This window comes from Phyllobates terribilis, unplaced genomic scaffold (assembly GCF_046119375.1).
Source record: "Phyllobates terribilis strain yellow unplaced genomic scaffold, ASM4611937v1 Scaffold_21__1_contigs__length_20361869, whole genome shotgun sequence".
In the NCBI taxonomy this organism is placed as follows: Eukaryota; Metazoa; Chordata; class Amphibia; order Anura; family Dendrobatidae; genus Phyllobates; species Phyllobates terribilis.
Window position 1 is genome coordinate 14,899,246 of NW_027362781.1, and position 22,034 is coordinate 14,921,279.

Sequence of the window (22,034 nt, forward strand, 5' to 3'; positions counted from 1 at the left end):
GGAAGCGCAGGCTGAACAGGCAGGGAGCTGGGTAACAGTTAGAAGGGATAGAGGGAAGAAGTATAGGAAGGCTGGTTCAGAACCGGCATTATTGGAGCACGACAGATCCTCTGACCGCCGGGGGAGTGTATGCTCCAGTAATGAGGGGGAGGGGGGAAGTGTAGGGCAGGCTAGACAGGTCCTTGTAGTGGGTGACTCTATTATTAGGGGGACAGACAGGGCAATCTGTCACAAAGACCGGGATCGCCGAACGGTGTGCTGCCTCCCTGGCGCTCGAGTCCGGCACATCGCGGATCGGGTTGACAGGTTACTGGGTGGGGCTGGCGAAGACCCAGCGGTCATGGTCCACATTGGCACCAATGACAAAGTGAGTGGTAGATGGAGGGTCCTTAAAAATGATTTCAGGGATCTAGGTAGGAAGCTTAGGGCAAGGACCTCCAAGGTAGTTTTCTCAGAAATACTACCAATCCCGCGAGCCACACAGGAGCGCCAACGGGAGGTTAGGGAGGTGAATAAGTGGCTAAAGAGTTGGTGCAAGGCAGAAGGGTTTGGGTTCATGGAGAACTGGGCCGACTTCGCTGTCGGCTACAGGCTCTACCGTAGGGACGGGCTGCACCTCAATGGGGAGGGTGCAGCGGTGCTGGGGAAGAAGATGGCTAATAGGTTGGAGGAGTTTTTAAACTAGAGACGGGGGGGGGAAACCAAGGAAATAGGTGGGATGTGAGGCAAGCAAGGGGGAAGGGGAGAAGTGAATATAATGAGGGTGGAGAGGGGGGTGGGGATAGTACAGTTAGATCGTTAGAGAAGAATAGGATGCTAAATAACCCCAAAGTTTTATCTTGCATGCTGACCAACGCAAGAAGCCTGACCAATAAGGCGGATGAGCTGCGGGCGCTTATATCGGAGTAGAGGTATGACATCGTAGGTATAACAGAGACTTGGCTAGACGATAGCTACGACTGGGCGGTAAATTTAACAGATTATAGTTTATTTAGAAGGGACCGGAAACAGGGGAAGGGCGGAGGAGTCTGCTTATATGTAAAGTCACGTCTAAAGCCCAGACTAAGGGAAGATATAGGAGAGGGAGAAGAGGGGGTCGAGTCCATGTGGGTAGAGATAGAGGGGGCAAAAAATAATAATAAAATATTACTGGGGGTCTGCTATAAGCCACCCAATATAACAGAGGAGAATGAGAAACTGCTATTAGGACAAATAGACAAAGTAGCAAAACATAATGAGGTGATTGTAATGGGGGACTTCAACTACCCGGATATTGACTGGGAAACAGAAACCTGTAGATCGCAGAAAGGAAAAAGGTTCTTGACAAATATCAAGGATAATTATCTCTCCCAACTAGTGCAGGAACCAACGAGAGGGAAGGCAGTGTTGGACTTAATATTGACTAATAGGCCTGATAGAATAACTGAGGTACAGATAGGGGGGCACCTAGGTAATAGCGATCATAATATTATCAATTTCAAAATGCCCTTCAGTAGGGTTATCAATAAGGGAACAACTAAAACATTAAACTTTAGGAGGGCGAAGTTTGATCAGCTGAAAGAAAACCTTCACCTTATAGACTGGGACAAAGTTCTTAATCAAGGAAATACGAATAGTAAATGGGAAACCTTCAAAAGAATTCTGAATACTCAGTGCGAGAGGTATATACCGTATGGGAATAAAAGGGCCAGAAATAAGAGGAAACCAATATGGTTGAATAAGAACGTAAAAGGGGCGTTAAATAGCAAAAAAGAGGCATTCAAGAGATTAAAACAGGAAAACAGCAAGGAGGCACTAATGTGTTACAAGGAAAAAACGAGAACCTGCAAAAAACAAATAAAAATAGCAAAGGAGGAAACAGAGAGACGTATTGCTAGGGAAAGTAGATCAAATCCCAAACTGTTCTTTACGTATATAAATAGTAAAAGGATTAAATCGAATAATATTGGACCGATAAAAAGTGATGAAGGCAAAATCATAGAGAAAGATGAGGATAAAGCTAATCTATTAAATAAATTTTTTTCGTCAACTTTCACAAAGGAAAAAGAACTAACAGGCGAAATGAGAAGTGATAAGCTTAATCCTCCACTAAGTATGACAAATCTAACCCAAGCTGGGGTACAGAAACGCCTCAGTAACATTAAAATAAACAAATCACCAGGACCTGATGGCATACACCCACGGGTACTAAGGGAACTAAGTAATGTGATAGACAGACCGTTATATCTTATATTTAAGGACTCTGTTGAGACTGGGTCTGTACCACTTGATTGGCGACAGGCGAATGTAGTGCCAATATTCAAAAAGGGAGCAAAAAGTAACACCGGAAACTATCGGCCGGTGAGTCTGACGTCCGTTGTGGGCAAAATTTTTGAAGGCTTTATTAATGAGGCAATCATGGAGCATCTTGACGCTAATAATCTATTAACCCCGAACCAACACGGATTCATGAGGAATCGCTCCTGCCAAACAAACCTGATTGACTTCTACGAGGAGGTTAGCTCTCGAGTAGATCAGGGGGAACCAGTGGATGTCGTGTATCTCGACTTCTCAAAAGCGTTCGATAGCGTGCCACATAATAGGTTGGTATACAAAATGAGAATGATGGGGCTGGGGGAAAATGTCTGCAAGTGGGTAGCTAACTGGCTAAAGGATAGAAGGCAGAGGGTGGTAATAAATGGAATATACTCAGATTGGGTAAGCGTCACTAGTGGGGTACCACAGGGGTCTGTACTAGGCCCAATGTTATTTAATATCTTTATTAACGACATAGTCAACGGGATAAATAGTAAAATATCAATATTTGCAGATGACACAAAGTTATGTAAAACAATTAATACAAAAGAGGATAGTGAAGACCTACAGAGGGATTTGGATAAGCTGGGTAGGTGGAGCATTAAATGGCAAATGAGGTTTAACGAGGAGAAATGTAAGGTCATACATATGGGAAGGAAAAATGGAAGTCACCAGTACTCACTGAATGGGAAATCATTGGGGAATTCAGAGATGGAGAAGGACTTGGGCATCTTGATTGATAGCAAACTAAATTGGAGTGCCCAAAGTCAGGCCGCTGCTGTAAGGGCAAACAGGGTAATGGGATGTATCAGAAGAGGTATAGCTGCAAAGGATGAGAACATTGTTCTTCCACTGTACAAAGCACTGGTCAGACCACACTTGGAATACTGTGCTCAGTTATGGTCCCCAATATATAGAAAGGATATAAATGAGCTTGAAAAGGTACAAAGGAGGGCAACAAAATTAATAAGGGGAATGGAGGGACTGCAATACCCAGAGAGGTTGGCAAAACTAGGACTATTCAGCCTGGAAAAGAGAAGGTTGAGGGGGGACATAATAAATGTGTACAAATATGTTAGGGGACAGTATAGAGACCTTGCCCGGGATTTGTTCAAAAGGAGGGATATTACGGTAACAAAAGGGCATTCACTAAGACTGGAAGAGAAAAGGTTTCAGCACCAGCATAGGAAGGGCTTCTTTACGGTAAGAGCAGTGAGAATATGGAATTCACTGAGTGAGGAGACGGTAATGTCGGATTCACTAAACCAGTTCAAGCGGGGACTGGATGCTTTTCTAGATACCAGGCAGATTTCTGCATATACTTAAAAATAGAATAAAATAGTAGGTTGATACAGGGATTTATTCTGACTGCTGGTTTCAGAGTCGGGAGGGAATTTTTCCTCAGGTGAAGATTGGCTAAATCATTTGGGGTTTTTGCCCTCCTCTGGATCAACTTTAGCAATTACAGAACTAACAGGTCGAACTTGATGGACGCAAGTCTTTATTCGGCTTTACTAACTATGTAACTATGTAACTATGTAACTCTTCCAAGGGGCATTAAAACCATCTGGTTAAATCACTCTGAACTCCATAGCTCTTTCAAGAGGCATTGATATTGTCTTTTTATTTCACTGTAACCTCCACCACTCTTTCAAGGGGCATTGATATTGTCTTTTTATTCCACTGCGACCTCCACCACTCTTCCAAGTGGCATTAAAACTGTCTTGTTAAGCTACTGTGACCTCCACGTGTCTTCCACGGGGCATTAATATTGTCTTTTTAATCCACTGTGACCTCCACCACTTTTCAAAGGGGCATTAAAACCGTCTTGTTAATCTACTGTGACCTCCACGTCTCTTCCAAGGGGCAATAAAACCATCTGGTTAAACCACTCTGAACTCCACAGCTCTTCGAAGGGGCATTGGTATTGTCTTTTTATTCCACTCCAACCTCCACCACTCTTCCAAGGGGCATCGACATCGTCTTTTTATTCCACTGCGACCTCCATCATTCTTCCAAGGGGCATTGATATTGTCTTTTATTCCACTGCCACCTCCACCACTCATCCAAGGGGCATTGATATTGTCTTTTTAATCCACTGCGACCTCCACCACTATTCCAAGGGGCATTAAAAACGTCTTTTTAAGCTATAGTGACCTCCACATCTCTTCCACGGCTCATTGATATTGACTTTAAATTCCACTGTAACCTCCACCACTCTTCCAAGGGGCATTGATATTGTCTTTTCATTCCACTGCGATCTCCACCACTCTTGCAAGGGGCATTAAAACCGTCTTGTTAAGCTACTGTGACCTCCATGTCTCTTCCACAGGGCATTGATATTGTCTTTTTATTCCACTGGAACCTCCAACACTCTTCCAAGGTGCATTGATATTGTCTTTCTATTCCACTGAGACTTCAACCACTCCTTCAAGGAGCATTGACATTGTCTTTTTAATCCACTTCGACCTCCACCACTCTTCCATGGGGCATTAAAACAGTCTTGTTAATCTACTGTGACATCCACGTCTTTTCCAAGGAGCATTAAAACCGTCAATTTAAACCACTCTCAACTTCACATCTCTTGCAAGGGGCTTTGATATTGTTTTTTATTCCACTGTAACCTCCACCACTCTTCCAAGGGGCATTAATATTGTCTTTTTAATCCACTGCGACCTCCACCTATTTACCAAGGGGCATTAAAAACGTCTTTTTAAGCTACTGTGACCTCCACGTCACTTCCAATGGGCATTAAAACCATCTGGTTTAACTACTCTGAGCTCCACTGCTCTTCCAAGGGGCATTGATATTGTCTTTTTAATCCAATGTTACCTCCACCACTCTTCCAAGGGGCATTGATATTGTCTTTTTATTCCACTGCGACCTCCACCACTCTTCAAAGGGGCATTTATATTGTCTTTTTAATCATCTGCGACCTCCACCACTCTTCCAAGGGCCATTAAAACCTGTCTTGTTAAGCTACTTTGACCTCCACGTCAATTCCACGAGGCATTAAAACGGTCTTGTTAAGCTTCTGTGACCTCCACGTCTCTTTGACGGGGCATTGATATTGTCTTTTTTTTCCACTGTAACCTCCACCACTCTTCCAAGGGGCATTGATATTGCCTTTTTATTCCACTGGGACCTTCACCACTCTTCCAAGTGGCATTGATATTGTCTTTTTAATGCACTGTGACCTCCACCACTCTTCCAAGGAGCATTAAAACGATATTGTTAAGCTACTGTGACCTCCATGTATCTTTCAAGGTGCATTAAAACCGTCTGGTTAAACCACTCTGAACTCCACAGCTCTTCCAAGGGGCATTGATATTGTCTTTTTATTCCACTGTAACCTTCACCATTCTTCCAAGAGGCATTAAAACAGTCTTGTTAAGCTACTGTGACCTCCACATCTCTTCCAAGGGGCATTAAAACCGTCTAGTTAAACCACTCTGAACTCTACAGCTCTTCCAAGGGGCATTAATATTGTCTTTTTATTCCACTGTAACCTCCACCATTCTTCCAAGGGGTATTGATATTGTCTTTTTAATGCACTGCGACCGCCACCACTCTTCCAAGGGGCATTAAAACCATCTGGTTAAACCACTCTGAACTCCATAGCTCTTTCAAGAGGCATTGATATTGTCTTTTTATTTCACTGTAATCTCCACCACTCTTTCAAGGGACATTGATGTTGTCTTTTTGTTCCACTGCGACCTCCACCACTCTTCCAAGGGGCATTAAAACTGTCTTGTTAAGCTACTGTCACCTCCACGTGTCTTCCACGGGACATTGATGTTGTCTTTTTAATCCACTGTGACCTCGACCACTTTTCCAAGGGGCAGTAAAACCGTCTTGTTTATCTACTGTGACCTCCACGTCTCTTCCAAGGGGGAATAAAACCATCTCATTAAACTACTCTGAACTCCACAGCTCTTCCAAGGGGCATTGGTATTGTCTATTTATTCCACTCCAACCTCCACCACTCTTCCAAGGGGCATTGACATTGTCTTTTTATTCCTCTGCGAACTCCATCATTCTTCCAAGGGGCATTGATATTGTCTTTTTGTTCCACTGCCACCTCCACCACTCTTCCAAGGCGCATTGATATTGTCTTTTCAATCCACTGCGACCTCTACCACTTTTCCAAGGGGCATTAAAAACGTCTTTTTAAGCTACTGTGACCTCCACGTCACTTCCAATGGGCATTAAAACCGTCTGGTTAAACCACTCTGAACTCCACAGCTCTTTCAAGGGGCATTGGTGTTGTCTTTTTATTTGAATCTAACCTCCACCACTCTTCGAAGGGGCATTAAAACTGTCTTGTTAAGCTGCTGTAACCTCCATGTCTATTCCATGTGGCATTGATTTTGTCATTTTATTCCACTGCGACCTCCATCATTCTTCCAAGGGGCATTGATATTGTCTTTTTTATTCTACTGCCACCTCCACCACTCTTCCAAGGGACATTGACATTGTCTTTTTATTCCACTGTGACCTCCATCATTCTTCCAAGGGGCATTGATATTGTCTTTTTATTCCACTGCCACCTCCACCACTCTTCCAAGTGGCATTGACATTGTCTTTTTATTCCACTGCGACTTCCACCTCTCTTCTAAGGGACATTTATATTGTCTTCTTAATCCACTGTAACCTCCACCACTTTTCCTATGGGAATTGATATTGTCTTTTTATAATTATTATTATTATTATTAATTATTATAGCGCCATTTATTCCATGGCGCTTTACATGTGATAGGGATATACATAACAAAAGCATTTACATAATCTTAACAAAACGAGTCAGCGACTTGTACAGGAGGAGCGAGGACCCTGCCCGTGAGGGCTCACATTCTAGAAGGGATGGGTGAGGATACATTAGGTGAGGGTAGAACTGGTCATGCAACGGTGGTTACTGCAGGTTGTAGGCTTGTCGGAAGAGGTGGGTCTTCAGGTTTCTTTTGAAGGTTTCCACGGTCGGCGAGGGTCTGTTGTGTTGGGGTAGAGCGTTCCAGAGTAGGGGAGATGCAGGGAGAAATTTTGTATACAATTGTGGGAGGAGGATATAAGAGGGGAGTAGAGAAGGAGATCTTGTGAGGATCGGAGGTTGCGTGCAGGTAAGTACCGGGAGACTAGGTCACAGATGTATGGGGGAGACAGGTTGTGGATGGCTTTGCATGTCATGGTTAGAGTTTTGAACTGGATTCTCTGGACAATGGGGAGCCAGTGAAGAGATTGACAGAGAGGATAGATTGGAGAGGCGCAAGAGTGTTGTAAGGGAGGCCACGGAGCAGGAGGTTGCAGTAGTCGAGGCGGGATATGATGTGGGCATGCACTAGTGTTTTTGCAGAGTCTTTGCTGAGGAATGCACGGATCCGGGAGATGTTTTTGAGTTGGAGTCGGCAGGAAGTGGAAAGGGCTTGGATATGTGGCTTGAAGGAGAGATCAGAGTCCAGGGTTACTCCAAGGCAGCGAGCTTGTGGGACTGGGGAGAGTGAATAGCCATTGACGTTGATGGCTAGGTCAGATGGGAGATGTGAATGAGAGGGTGGAAAGATGATGAACTCTGTTTTATCCATGCTGAGTTTTAGAATTCTGTCACAGAAGAAGGATGACATGGCGTACAGACATTGTGGCATTTTTGTTAGTAGGGACGAGATATTGGGTCCAGAGAGGTAGCTCTGTGTGTCGTCAGCATAGAGGTGATACTGAAAACTGTGAGGCTCTATGAGCTGTCCCAGGCCAAAGGTGTGGATGGAGAAGAGCAGAGGTCCTAGAACTGAACCTTGGGGGACACCGACAGATAGGGGGCGAGATGAGGAGGTGGTGTTTGAGTTGGAGACGCTGAATGTCCTGTCTGTTAAGTATGAGGAGATCCAAGATAGAGCCAAGTCCGTGATGCCAAGAGATGAGAGAATCTGGAGTAAGAGGGAATGGTCCACTGTGTCAAAGCAGATGACCGGTCCAGAAGGAGGAGGATGGAGTAGTGTCGCTTGGATTTGGCATTTAGTAGGTTGTTGGTGAGTTTGGTCAGGGCAGTTTCAGTCGAGTGATGCGGTCGGAAGCCAGATTGCAGGCAGTCGAAGAGGGAGCAGGAGGAGAGGTGGGAGGACAGTTCAAGGTGGACATGTTGTTCTAGTAGTTTTGAGGCAAAGGGGAGGAGTGATATGGGGCAGTAGCTAGTCAGAGAGGAAGGGTCAAGGGAGGGCTTTTTGAGGATGGGTGTGATTGCTGCATGTTTGAAACATGAGGGTAAGACACCGGTTGTTAGTGACAGATTGAAGAGGTGGGTTAGGGTTGGGATGAAGACTGTGGTAAGGTTAGTGATGAGGTGGGATGGGATTGGGTCAAGTTCGCAGGTGGTGAGGTGTGATTTGGAGAGTAAAGAGGAGACTTGACCTTCTGTAATGGTGGAGAAGTGGGGTTTGGAGGAGGAGGGTTGAATAGATATGAGGAGGGGTTGTGTGGACTTTAGGCAAAAGTTTTGTCTGATGGTGTCAATCTTCTGTTTGAAGAATGAGGCAAAGTCGTTGGTTGAGATGAGAGAAGAGGGAGGAGGTGCTGGGGGACGAAGGAGAGAGTTGAAAGTGTTAAATAGCTGTTTAGGGTTGTGAGATAGGGAGGATATGAGAGATGAGAAGTAGGTTTGTTTTGCTGTAGTGAGTGCGGACTTGAAATTAGTGAGGGATTGCTTGAATGCGATGAAGTGCTCGATGGAGTGAGACCTTTTCCATCTCCGCTCCGCAACCCTGGAGGCCCGGCGCAGTTATTTAGTAAGTTTAGTGTGCCAGGGTTGCCTGTTGTGTGTGCGAGATGTGGTGTGTGTGAGAGGGGCGATCGAGTCTACAGCTGCAGCTATTGTGGTGTTATATGGAGCAGCAGCAACGTCTGCATCGTGTAAGGAATTTAAGAGGGAGGAGGGATTCAGAGAGTGAGTGTAAGTCAAGATGTTTGAGATTTCTGCGAGGGTATGCAAGTTTGTGGAGTGGGGATTGTTGCCCCGGGGAGGAGAGAGAAGAGAATGTAAGTAGGCTTTGATCAGAGAGAGGGAGAGGTGAGTTAGAGAGGTTAGATAGGGAACAGAGGCGGGTGAAGATGAGGTCCAGTGTGTGGCCATCTTTGTGGGTGGGTGTGGAAGACCATTGAGTGAGTACGAAGGAGGAAGTGAGAGATAGGAACTTAGAGACAGACGAGTGGGAAGTGTTAATGGGGATGTTGAAGTCACCCATTATGATAGTCGTGATGTCAGTGGAGAGGAAGTGAAGCAGCCAGGTGGTGAAGTGGTCTAAGAAGGTGGTGGCTTGCCCTGGGGGTCTGTAAAAGACAGCCAGTTGGAGGTTGGAGGGGGAATAGATGCACACACAGTGCACCTCAAAAGAAGGGAGTGTAACGGAGGGTGGCAGTGGGATTTGGGTGAAAGCGCAGTGTTCTGATAGGAGAAAACCTACGCCTCCGCCATGTTTGCTGTTGGGGCGGGGGGTGTGGGATAGGTGGAATCCGCCATATGAAAGTGCAGCTGGGGAGGCTGTGTCAGAGGGGGTGAGCCAGGTTTCAGTGATGGTGAGGAAGGAAAGTTTGTTTGTAATGAAAAGATCTTTGATGAAGGAAAGTTTGTTGCAGACAGAGCGAGCGTTCCATATAGCTCCTGTTAGATCAACTAAGGGAGTGGGGATTGGTTGGATGGATATGAGGTTAGAAGGGTTGCGACAGTTTGTGGAAGGTCGTGGATAGGAGGAAGAAGTAACTGTGGGGATATGGCGAGGAGGACCAGGATTTGGAGAGATATCTCCAGCAGTGAGGAGGAGCAGAGAAAGTGTTAGCAGGTGGGAGCAAGAGAGAGCATGAGGTGGCTGTCTGTGTTTGGAGATCCAGGATTGAGTGTTTAGGAATAATTTGGAGGAGGAGGTGAGATGAATGGGGAGGATGGAGGGAGAGATGAAGAGTTTCTTACTAGGTGTAGGGATTTGAGGGGTTACTAGAAAGTGGAGGACTATAGAGGAAAAAGTGAGAGATAACAGAAACATAGTTAAAAGAGAGTAAGTGGTCAAAGTGTTGGTTACCTGACTCCTGCCCTGACTAACTGCCTCTGAAATAACTGCCACTAATCTCCGAAGCCACTATGCACAAGAAGACGCGTGCACACCCCAGCACAAGTGTACCCCTTACAGAGCTTCTAAATAAATAGGGCACATTAAACTATCAGGTGACGGGCATTGTGGGAGCTGCATATGGCTAAATTAGCAGCTGGTGGTCTCACCGGGAGATGGCTGGGTGATCAAACACAGAGCTAGTACTCTAGTCTCTGCAGTATAGCACCTCTAAAAATCAGATAAGATCTATAGTGGGGAAGGGACAGACATATGTGGGTATTGAATGGAGTGGGACAGATAAACCAGAGAAGTTATGCAGAGCATGTACCAGTGAGGTGAATCAGCAAAGCAGAGCATTAGATTACAGCAGACACAGCATGCAGAGAAGTTATGCAGAGCATGTACCAGTGAGGTGAATCAGCAAAGCAGAGCATTAGATTACAGCAGACACAGCATGCAGAGAAGTTATGCAGAGCATGTACCAGTGAGGTGAATCAGCAAAGCAGAGCATTAGATTACAGCAGACACAGCAAGCAGAGAGGTTATTCCACTGCGACCTTCACCACTCTTCCAAGGGGCATTGATATTGTCTTTTTATTCCACTGCGACCTCCGCCACTCTTCCAAAGGGCATTAAAACCGTCTTGTTAAGCAACTGTGACCTCCACGTCTCTACCACAGGGCATTGTTATTGTCTTTTTATTCCACTGCGACCTCCACCACTCTGTCAAGGGCATTAAAACCATCTTGTTAAGCTACTGTGATATCCACGTCTCTTCCACGGGGCATTGATATTGTCTTTTTATTCCACTGTAACCTCCACCACTCTTCCAAGAGGCACTGATATTGTCTTTTTATTCCACTGTAACCTCCACCACTCTTCCAAGGGGCATTGATATTGTCTTTTTATTCCACTGCGACCTCCACCACTCTTCCAAGGTTCATTGATATTGTCTTTTTAATCCACTGCGACCTCCACCACTCTTCCAAGGGGCATTAAAACCATCTTGTTAACCTACTGTGACATCCACGTCTCTTCGAAGGGGCACTAAAACCATTTGGTTAAACCACTCTGTACTCCACAGCTCTTCCAAGGGGCATTGATATTGTCTTTTTATTTCACTGTAACTTCCACCACTCTTTCAAGGGGCATTGATATTATATTTTTATTCCACTGTGACCTCCACCACTCTACCAAGGGGCATTAAAACCATCTTGTTAAGCTACTGTGACGTACAAGTCTCTTCCAAGGGGCATTAAAACCGTCTGGTTAAACCGCTCTGAGCTCCACAGCTCTTCCAAGGGGCATTTACATTGTATTATTATTCCACTGTAACCTTCTGCACTCTTCCAAGTGCATTGATATTGTCTTTTTATTCGTCTGCGACGTCCACGACTCTTCCAAGGGGCATTAAAACTGCCTTGTTAAGCTACTGTGACCTCCAAGTTTCTTACACAGGGCATTGATATTGTCTTTTTAATCCACTGCGACCTCCATCACTCTTCCAAGAAGAATTGAAACCGTCTTGTTAAGCTACTGTGACCTCCACCTCTATTCCACGGTGCATTAAAACTTTCTGGTTAAACCAGTGTGAACTCCACAGCTCTTGCAAGGGGCATTGATATTGTCTTTTTATTCCACTCTAACCTTCACCACTATTCCAAGGGGCATTGATATTGTCTTTTTATTTTACTGCGACCTCCACCACTCTTCCAAGGGGCATTAATATTGTCTTTTTATTCCACTGTGACCTCCACGTCTCTTCCGAGGGGCTTTGATATTGTCTTTTTATTTAATTGGAACCTCCACCACTCTTCCAAGGGTCATTGTTATTGTCTTTTTAATCCACTGTAACCTCCACCACTCTTCCAAGGGACATTGATATTGTCTTTTTATTACACTGTAACCTCCACCACTCTTCCAAGAGGCATTGATATTGTCTTTTTATTCCACTGTAACCTCCACCACTCTTCCAAGGGGAATTGATATTGTCTTTTTAATCCACTGCGACCTCTACCACTCCTACAAGGTGCTTTAAAACAGCCGTAATAAGCTTCTGTGACCTCCACGTCTCTTCCAAGGGGCATTAAAACCGCATGGTTAAACCACCCTGAACTCCACAGCTCTTCCAAGAGGCATTGATATTGTCTTTTTATTCAACTGTGACCTCCACCACTCTTCCAAGGGGATTTGATAGTCTTTTTAATCCACTGCGACCTCCACCACTCTTCCAAGGGGCATTAGAACCGTCTTGTTAAGCTACTGTGACCTCCACGTCCCTTCCACGGGCATTGATATTGTCTTTTTATTCCACTGCGACCTCCACCACTCTTCCAAGGGGCATTGATATTGTCTTTTTAATCCACTGAGACCTCCACCACTCTTCCAAGGGACATTGATATTGTCTTTTTAATCCACTGCGACCTTCACCCCTCTTCCAAGGAACATTGATATTGTCTTTTATTTCCGCTGTAACCTTCACCACTCTTCTAAAGCGCATTGATATTTTCTTTTTATTCAACTGCGACCTCCACCTCTCTTCCAAGGGGCATCGATAATGTCTTTTTAATCCACTGCGACCTCCACCACTCTTCCAAGGGGCATTAAAACCATCTTGTTCAGCTACTGTGACCTCCACGTCTCTTCCAAGGGGCATTAAAACCGTCAATTTAAACCACTCTGAACTCCACAGCTCTTGCAAGAGGCATTGATATTGTCTTTTTATTCCACTGTAACCTCCACCACTCTTCCAAGGGGCATTGATTTTGTCTTTTTAATCCACTGCGACCTCCAACTCTCCTCCAAGAAGCATTAAAAACGTCTTGTTTAGCTACTGTGACCTCCACGTCTATTCCACGGTGCCTTAAAACCTTCTGGTTAAACCATTGTGAACTCCACAGCTCTTCCAAGGGGCATTGATATTGTCTTTTTAATCCACTGGGACCTCTACCACTCCTCCAAGGGTCTTTAAAACAGTCTTGATAAGCTTCTGTGACCTTCACGTTTCTTCCAAGGGGCATTAAAACCGTCTTGTTAAGTTACTGTGACCTCCATGTCTCTTCCAAGGAGCGTTAAAACCGTCTGGTTATACCACTCTGAACTCCACAGCTCTTCCAAGGGGCATTATTATTGTCTTTTTATTCCACTGAAACCTCCACCACTCTTGTAAGGGGCATTGATATTGTCTTTTCATTCCACTGCGACCTCCACCAGTCCTCCAAGATGCATTAAAACCGTCTTGTTAAGCTACTGTGACCTCCACGTCTCTTCCACGGGGCATTGAAATTGTCTTTTTATTCCACTGTAACCTCCACCCCTCGTCCTAGGGGCATTTATATTGTCTTTTTATTCCACTGCGACCTCCACCACTATTCCAAGGGGCAATGATAATGTCTTTTATTCCACTGCGACCTCCATCACTCTTCCAAGGCTCATTGATATTGTCTTTTTAATCCACTGCGACCTCCACCACTCTTCCAAGGGGCATTAAAACTGTCTTGTTAAGCTATTGTGACATCCACATCTCTTCCACGGGGCATTGATATTGTCTTTTTATTTAACTGCAACCTCCACCACTGTTCCAAGGGGCATTGACATTGTCTTTTTATTCCACTGTAACCTCCATCACTCTTCCAAGGGGCATTGATATTGTCTTTTTATTCAACTGTAACCTCCACCACTCTTCCAAGGGGCATTGATATTGTCTTTTTATTCCACTGCGACCTCCACCACTCTTCCAAGGGGCATTCATATTGTCCTTTTAATCCACTGCGACCTCCACCACTCTTCCAAGCGGCATTAAAACCGTCTTGTTAAGCTACTGTCACCTCCACGTCCTTTCCAAGGGGCATTAAAACCGTCAATTTAAACCACTCTGAACTCCACAGCTCTTGCAAGGGGCATTGATATTGTCTTTTTATTCCAATGTAACCTCCAGCACTCTTCCAAGCGGCATTGATATTGTCTTTTTATTCCACTGCAACTTCCACCTCTCTTCCAAGGGGCATTAAAACCGTCTTGTTAAGCTACTGTGACCTCCACGTCTCTTTCACGGGGCAATGATATTGTCTTTTTATTCCATCGTAACCTCCACCACTCTTCCAAGGGGCATTGATATTGTCTTTTTATTCCACTGGGACCTTCACCACTCTTCCAAGTGGCATTGATATTGTCTTTTTAATCCACTGCGACCTCCATCACTCTTCCAAGGGGCATTAAAACCGTATTATTAAGCTACTGTGACCTCCACGTCTCTTCCAAGGTGCATTAAAACCGTCAATTTAATCCACTCTGAACTACACAGCTCTTGCAAGAGGCATTGATATTGTCTTTTTACTCCACTGTAACCTACAGCACTCTTTCAAGGGGCATTGATATTGTCTTTTTATTCCACTACGACTTCCACCACTCTCCCAAGGTGCATTAAAAACATCTTGTTTAGCTACTGTAACATCCATGTCTATTCCAAGGGGCATTGATATTGTCTTTTTATTCCATTGCGACTTCCACCTCTCATCTAAGGGGCATTGATATTGTCTTTTTAATCCACTGCGACCTCCACCACTCTTCCAAGAAACCTTAAAACCGTCATGCTAAGCTACTGTGACCTCCATGTCTCTTCCACGGGGCATTGAAATTGTCTTTTTATTCCACTGTAACCTCCACCACTCGTCCTAGGGGCATTTATATTGTCTTTTTATTCCACTGCGCCCTCCACCACTCTTCCAAGAGGCATTGATAATGTCTTTTTATTCCTCTGCGACCTCCACCACTCTTACAAGGCTCATTGATATTGTCTTTTTAATCCACTGCGACCTTCACCACTCTTCCAAGTGCCATTAAAAACGTCTTGTTAAGCTATTGTGACCTCCACATCTCTTCCACGGGGCATTGATATTGTCTTTTTATTCAACTGTATCCTCCACCACTCTTCCAAGGGGCATTGATATTGTCTTTTTTTTCCACTGCGACCTCCACCACTCTTCCAAGGGGCATTCATATTGTCTTTTTAATCCACTGCGACCTCCACCACTCTTCCAAGTGGCATTAAAACCGTCTTGTTAAGCTACTGTGACCTCCAAGTTTCTTACACAGGGTATTGATATTGTTTTTTTATTCCAATGTAACCTCCACCTCTCTTCCAAGGGGCATTAATATTGTCTTTTTATTCCACTGTAACCTCCTCCAAAACTGTTCTAAGGGGCATTGATATTGTCTTTTAAATCCAAAACGATCTCCACCACTCTTCCAAGGGGCATTAAAACAGTCTTGTTAAGCTACTGTGACCTCCTCGTCTCTTCCAAGGGGCATTAAAACCGTCTGGTTAAACACTCTGAACTCCACAGCTCTTACAAGAGTCATTGATATTGTCTTTTTATTCGACTGTAACATCCACCACTCTTCCAAGCGGTATTGATATTGTCTTTTTATTCCACTGCGACCTCCACCACTCTTCCAAGGGGCATTGATATTGTCTTTTTAATCAACTGCGACCTCCACCTCTCTTCCAAGGGGCATTGAGATTGTCTTTTTAATCCACTGTGACCTCCATGTCTCTTCCAAGGGACATTAAAACCGTCAATTTAAACCACTCTGAACTCCACAACTCTTCCAAGGAGCACTGGTATTGTCTTTTTATTCCACTCTAACCTCCACCACTCTTCCAAGGGGCATTGATATTGTCTCTGTTTTCCACTGCGACCTCCACCACTCTTCCAAGGGTCTTTGATATTGTCTTTTTTATCCACTGCGACCTCCACCACTCTTCCAATGGGCATTAAAACCGTCTATTTATGCTACTGTGACCTCCACGTCCCTTCCTCAGGGCATTGATAATGTCTTTTTATTCCATTGTAACCTTCTGCACTATTCCAAGTGCATTGATATTGTCTTTTTATTCCTCTGCGACGTCCACGACTCTTCCAAGGGGCATTAAAACCATCATGTTAAGCTACTGTGACCTCCAAGTTTCTTACACAGGGCATTGATATTGACTTCTTATTCCACTGTAACCTCCACCACTCTTCCAAGGGGCATTGATATTGTCTTTTTAATCCACTGCGACCTCCACCACTCTTCCAAGGAACATTGATATTGTCTTTTTATTCCACTGCGACCTTCACTACTCTTCTAAGGAACATTGATATTGTCTTTTTTTCCACTGTAACCTCCACCACTCATCTAAGGGGCATTGATATTTTCTTTTTATTCCACTGCGACCTCCACCACTCTTCCAAGGGGCATTGATTTTGTCTTTTTAATCCACTGCGACCTCCACCACTTTTCCAAGGGCATTAAAACCATCTTGTTAAGCTATTGTGACCTCCACATCTCTTCCACGTGGCATTAATATTGTCTTTTTATTTAATTGTAACCTCCACCACTGTTCCAAGGAGCATTGATATTGTCTTTTTATTCCACTGTAACCTCCATTACTCTTCCAAGGGGCATTGATATTATCTTTTTATTCAACTGTAACCTCCACCACTCTTCCAAGGGGCATTGATATTGTCTCTGTTTTCCACTGCGACCTCCACTACTCTTCCAAGGGGCTTTGATATTGTCTTTATTATCCAATGTGACCTCCACCACTCTTCCAATGGGCATTAAAACAGTCTTCTTATGCTACTGTGACCTCCACGTCCCCTCCACAGGGCATGGATATTGTCTTTTTATTCCATTGCGACCTCCACAACTCTTCCAAGGGGCTTTAAAACCGTCTTGTTAAGCTGCTGTGACCTCCAAGTCTCTTCCAAGGGGCATTAAAACCGTCTGGTTAAACCGCTCTGAGCTCCACAGCTCTTCCAACGGGCATTGACAGTGTCTTTTTATTCCATTGTAACCTTCTGCACTCTTCCAAGTGCATTGATATTGTCTTCTTATTCCTCTGCGACGTCCACGACTCTTCCAAGGGGCATTAAAACCGTCTTGTTAAGCAACTGTGACCTCCAAGTTTCTTTCACAGGGCATTGATATTGACTTTTTAATCCACTGTGACCTCAACGTCTCTTCCAAGGGGCATTAAAACCATCAATTTAAACCACTCTGGACTCCACAGCTCTTCCAAGGAGCACTGGTATTGTATTTTTATTCCACTCTAACCTCCACCACTCTTCCAAGGGTCATTGATATTGTCTATTTATTCCACTGCGACCTCCACCACTCTTCCAAGGGGCAATGATATTGTCTTTTTATTCCACTGCGACCTCCACCACTCTTACAAGGGGCATTAAAACCGTCTTGTTAAGCTACTGTGACCTCCAGGTCCCTTCCACGGGGCATTGATATTGTTTTTTTATTCCACTGCGACCTCCACCACTCTTCCAGGGGGCATTGATATTGTCTTTTTAATCCACTGCAAACTCCACCACTCTTACAAGGGGCATTAAAACCGTCTTGTTATGCTACTGTGACGTCGACTTCTCTTCCAAGGGGCTTTAAAACCATCTGGTTAAAACCACATTTATATTGTCTTTTTATTCCACTCTAACGTCCACCACTCTTCCAAGGGGCATTAAAGCCGTCTTGTTAAGTTACGGTCACGTCCATGTCTATACCACGGGGCATTGATATTGTCTTTTTATTCCACTGTAACCTCCACCACTCTTCCAAGTGGCATTGACATTGTCTTTTTATTCCACTGCGACTTTCACCTCTCTTCTAAGGGGCATTGATATTGTCTTTTTAATCCACTGCGACCTCCACCACTCATCCAAGGGGCATTAAAACAGTCTTGTTAAGCTACTGTGACCTCCACGTCTCTTCCAAGGAGCATTAAAGCCGTCTGGTTATACCACTCTGAACTCCACAGCTCTTCCAAGGGGCATTGATATTGTCTTTTTATTCCACTGTAACCTCCACCACTCTTCCAAGTGGCATTGATTTTGTCTTTTTATTCCACTTCGACCTCCACCTCTCTTCCAATGGGCATTGTTATTGTCTTTTTAATCCACTGCAACCTCCTCCACTCTTACAAGGGGCATTAAAACCGTCTTGTTAAGCTACTGTGACCTCCAAGTCCCTTCCACGGGGCATTGATATTGTTTTTTTATTCCACTGCGACCTCCACCACTCTTCCAGGGGGCATTGTTATTGTCTTTTTAATCCACTGCAAACTCCACCACTTGTACAAGGGGCTTTAAAACCGTCTTGTTATGCTACTGTGACGTCGACTTCTCTTCCAAGGGGCTTTAAAACCATCTGGTTAAACCACTCTGAACTCCACAGCTCTTCCAAGGGGCATTTATATTGTTTTTTTATTCCACTCTAACGTCCACCACTCTTCCAAGGGGCATTGACATTGTCTTTTTATTCCACTGTAACCTCCACCAATCTTCCAAGGGGAATTGATATTGTTTTTGTATTCCACTGCGACCTCCACCACTCTTCCAAAGGGCATTAAAACCGTCTTGTTAAGTTACTGTGACCTCCACGTCTCTTCCAAGGGGCTTTAAAACCATCTGGTTATACCACTCTAAACTCCACAGCTCTTCCAAGGGGCATTATTATTGTCTTTTTATTCCACTCTAACCTCCACCACTCTTCCAAAGGGCATTGACATTGTCTTTTTATTCCACTGCGACCTCCCCAGTCCTCCAAGAGGCATTAAAACAGTATTGTTAAGCTACTGTGACCTCCATGTCTCTTCCACGGGGCATTGAAATTGTCTTTTTATTCCACTGTAACCTCCACCACTCGTCCAAGGGGCATTGATATTGTCTTTTTATTCCACTGCGACCTCCACCACTCTTCCAAGGGGCATTGATAATGTCTTTTTATTCCTCTGCGACCTGCACCACTCTTCCAAGGCTCATTGATATTGTCTTTTTAATCCACTGCGACCTCCACCACTCTTCCATGGTGCATTAAAACCATCTTGTTAAGCTATTGTGACCTCCACATCTCTTCCACGGGGCATTGATATTGTCTTTTTATTTAACTGTAACCTCCACCACTGTTCCAAGGGACATTGATATTGTCTTTTTATTCCACTGTAACCTCCATTACTCTTCCAAGGGGCATTGATATTGTCTTTTTATTCAGCTGTAACCTCCACCACTCTTCCAAGGGGCATTGATATTGTCTTTTTATTCCACTGCGACCTCCACCCCTCTTCCAAGGGGCATTCATATTGTCTTTTTAATCCACTGCAACCTCCACCTCTCTTCCAAGGGGCATTAAAGCAGTCTTGTTAAACTACTGTGACCTCCACGTCACTTCCAATGGCCATTAAAACCGTTTTGTTAAACCACTCTGAACTCCACAGCTCTTCCAAGGGGCATTGGTATTGTCTTTTTATTCCACTCTAAACTCCACCACTCTTCCAAGGGGCATTGACACTGTCTTTTTATTCCACTGCGACCTCCACCATTCTTTCAAGGGGCATTAAAACTGTCCTGTTAAGCTACAGTGACCTCCACATCTCTTCCACTTGGCATTGATATTGTCTTTAAATTCCACTGTCACCTCCACCACTCTACAAAGGGGCATTGATATTGTATTTTTATTCCAGTGCGACCTCCACCACTCTAAAAAAGGGCATTGATATTGTCTTTTTAATCCACTACTACCTCCACCACTCTTCCAAAGGGCATTAAAACCATCTTGTTATGCTACTGTTACCTCTACGTCTCTTCCAAGGGGCATTAAAACCGTCTGGTTAAACCACTCTGAACTCCACAGCTCTTCCAAGGGGCATCGATATTGTCTTTTTATTCCACTGTAACCTCCACCACTCTTCCAAGGGGCATTGATTTTGTCTTTTTATGCCACTGCGACCTCCACCACTCTTCCTCGGGGCATTGATATTGTCTTTTTAATCCACTGCAAGCTCCACCACTCTTCCATGTGGCATTAAAACCGTCTTGTTAAGCTACTGCGACCTCCACGTCTCTTCCAAGGGGCATTAAAACCGTATGGTTAAACCAATCTGAACTCCACAGATCTTCCAAGGGGCATTGATATTGTCTTTTTATTCCACAGTATTCTCCACCACTCTTCCAAGGGGCATTGATATTGACTTTTTAATTCACTGCGACCTCCACCACTCTTCCAAGGGGTATTAAAACCATCTTGTTAAGCTACTGTGACCTCCATGTCTCTTCCACAGGGCATTGATATTGTCTTTTTGTTCCACTGGAACCTCCAACACTCTTCCAAGGTGCATTGATAATGTCTTTTTATTCCACTGAGACTTCAACCACTCCTTCAAGGAGTATTGACATTGTCTTTTTAATCCACTTCGACCTCCACCACTCTTCCAATGGGCATTAAAACAGTCTTCTTATGCTACTGTGACCTCCACGTCCCCTCCACAGGGCATGGATATTGTCTTTTTATTCCATTGCGACCTCCACCACTCTTCCAAGGGGCTTTAAAACCGTCTTGTTAAGCTACTGTGACCTCCAAGTCTCTTCCAAGGGGCATTAAAACCGTCTGGTTAAACCGCTCTGAGCTCCACAGCTCTTCCAAGGGGCATTGACAGTGTCTTTTTATTCCATTGTAACCTTCTGCACTCTTCCAAGTGCATTGATATTGTCTTCTTATTCCTCTGCGACGTCCACGACTCTTCCAAGGGGCATTAAAACCGTCTTGTTAAGCAACTGTGACCTCCAAGTTTCTTTCACAGGGCATTGATATTGACTTTTTAATCCACTGTGACCTCAACGTCTCTTCCAAGGGGCATTAAAACCATCAATTTAAACCACTCTGGACTCCACAGCTCTTCCAAGGAGCACTGGTATTGTATTTTTATTCCACTCTAACCTCCACCACTCTTCCAAGGGTCATTGATATTGTCTATTTATTCCACTGCGACCTCCACCACTCTTCCAAGGGGCAATGATATTGTCTTTTTATTCCACTGCGACCTCCACCACTCTTACAAGGGGCATTAAAACCGTCTTGTTAAGCTACTGTGACCTCCAGGTCCCTTCCACGGGGCATTGATATTGTTTTTTTATTCCACTGCGACCTCCACCACTCTTCCAGGGGGCATTGATATTGTCTTTTTAATCCACTGCAAACTCCACCACTCTTACAAGGGGCATTAAAACCGTCTTGTTATGCTACTGTGACGTCGACTTCTCTTCCAAGGGGCTTTAAAACCATCTGGTTAAAACCACATTTATATTGTCTTTTTATTCCACTCTAACGTCCACCACTCTTCCAAGGGGCATTAAAGCCGTCTTGTTAAGTTACGGTCACGTCCATGTCTATACCACGGGGCATTGATATTGTCTTTTTATTCCACTGTAACCTCCACCACTCTTCCAAGTGGCATTGACATTGTCTTTTTATTCCACTGCGACTTTCACCTCTCTTCTAAGGGGCATTGATATTGTCTTTTTAATCCACTGCGACCTCCACCACTCATCCAAGGGGCATTAAAACAGTCTTGTTAAGCTACTGTGACCTCCACGTCTCTTCCAAGGAGCATTAAAGCCGTCTGGTTATACCACTCTGAACTCCACAGCTCTTCCAAGGGGCATTGATATTGTCTTTTTATTCCACTGTAACCTCCACCACTCTTCCAAGTGGCATTGATTTTGTCTTTTTATTCCACTTCGACCTCCACCTCTCTTCCAATGGGCATTGTTATTGTCTTTTTAATCCACTGCAACCTCCTCCACTCTTACAAGGGGCATTAAA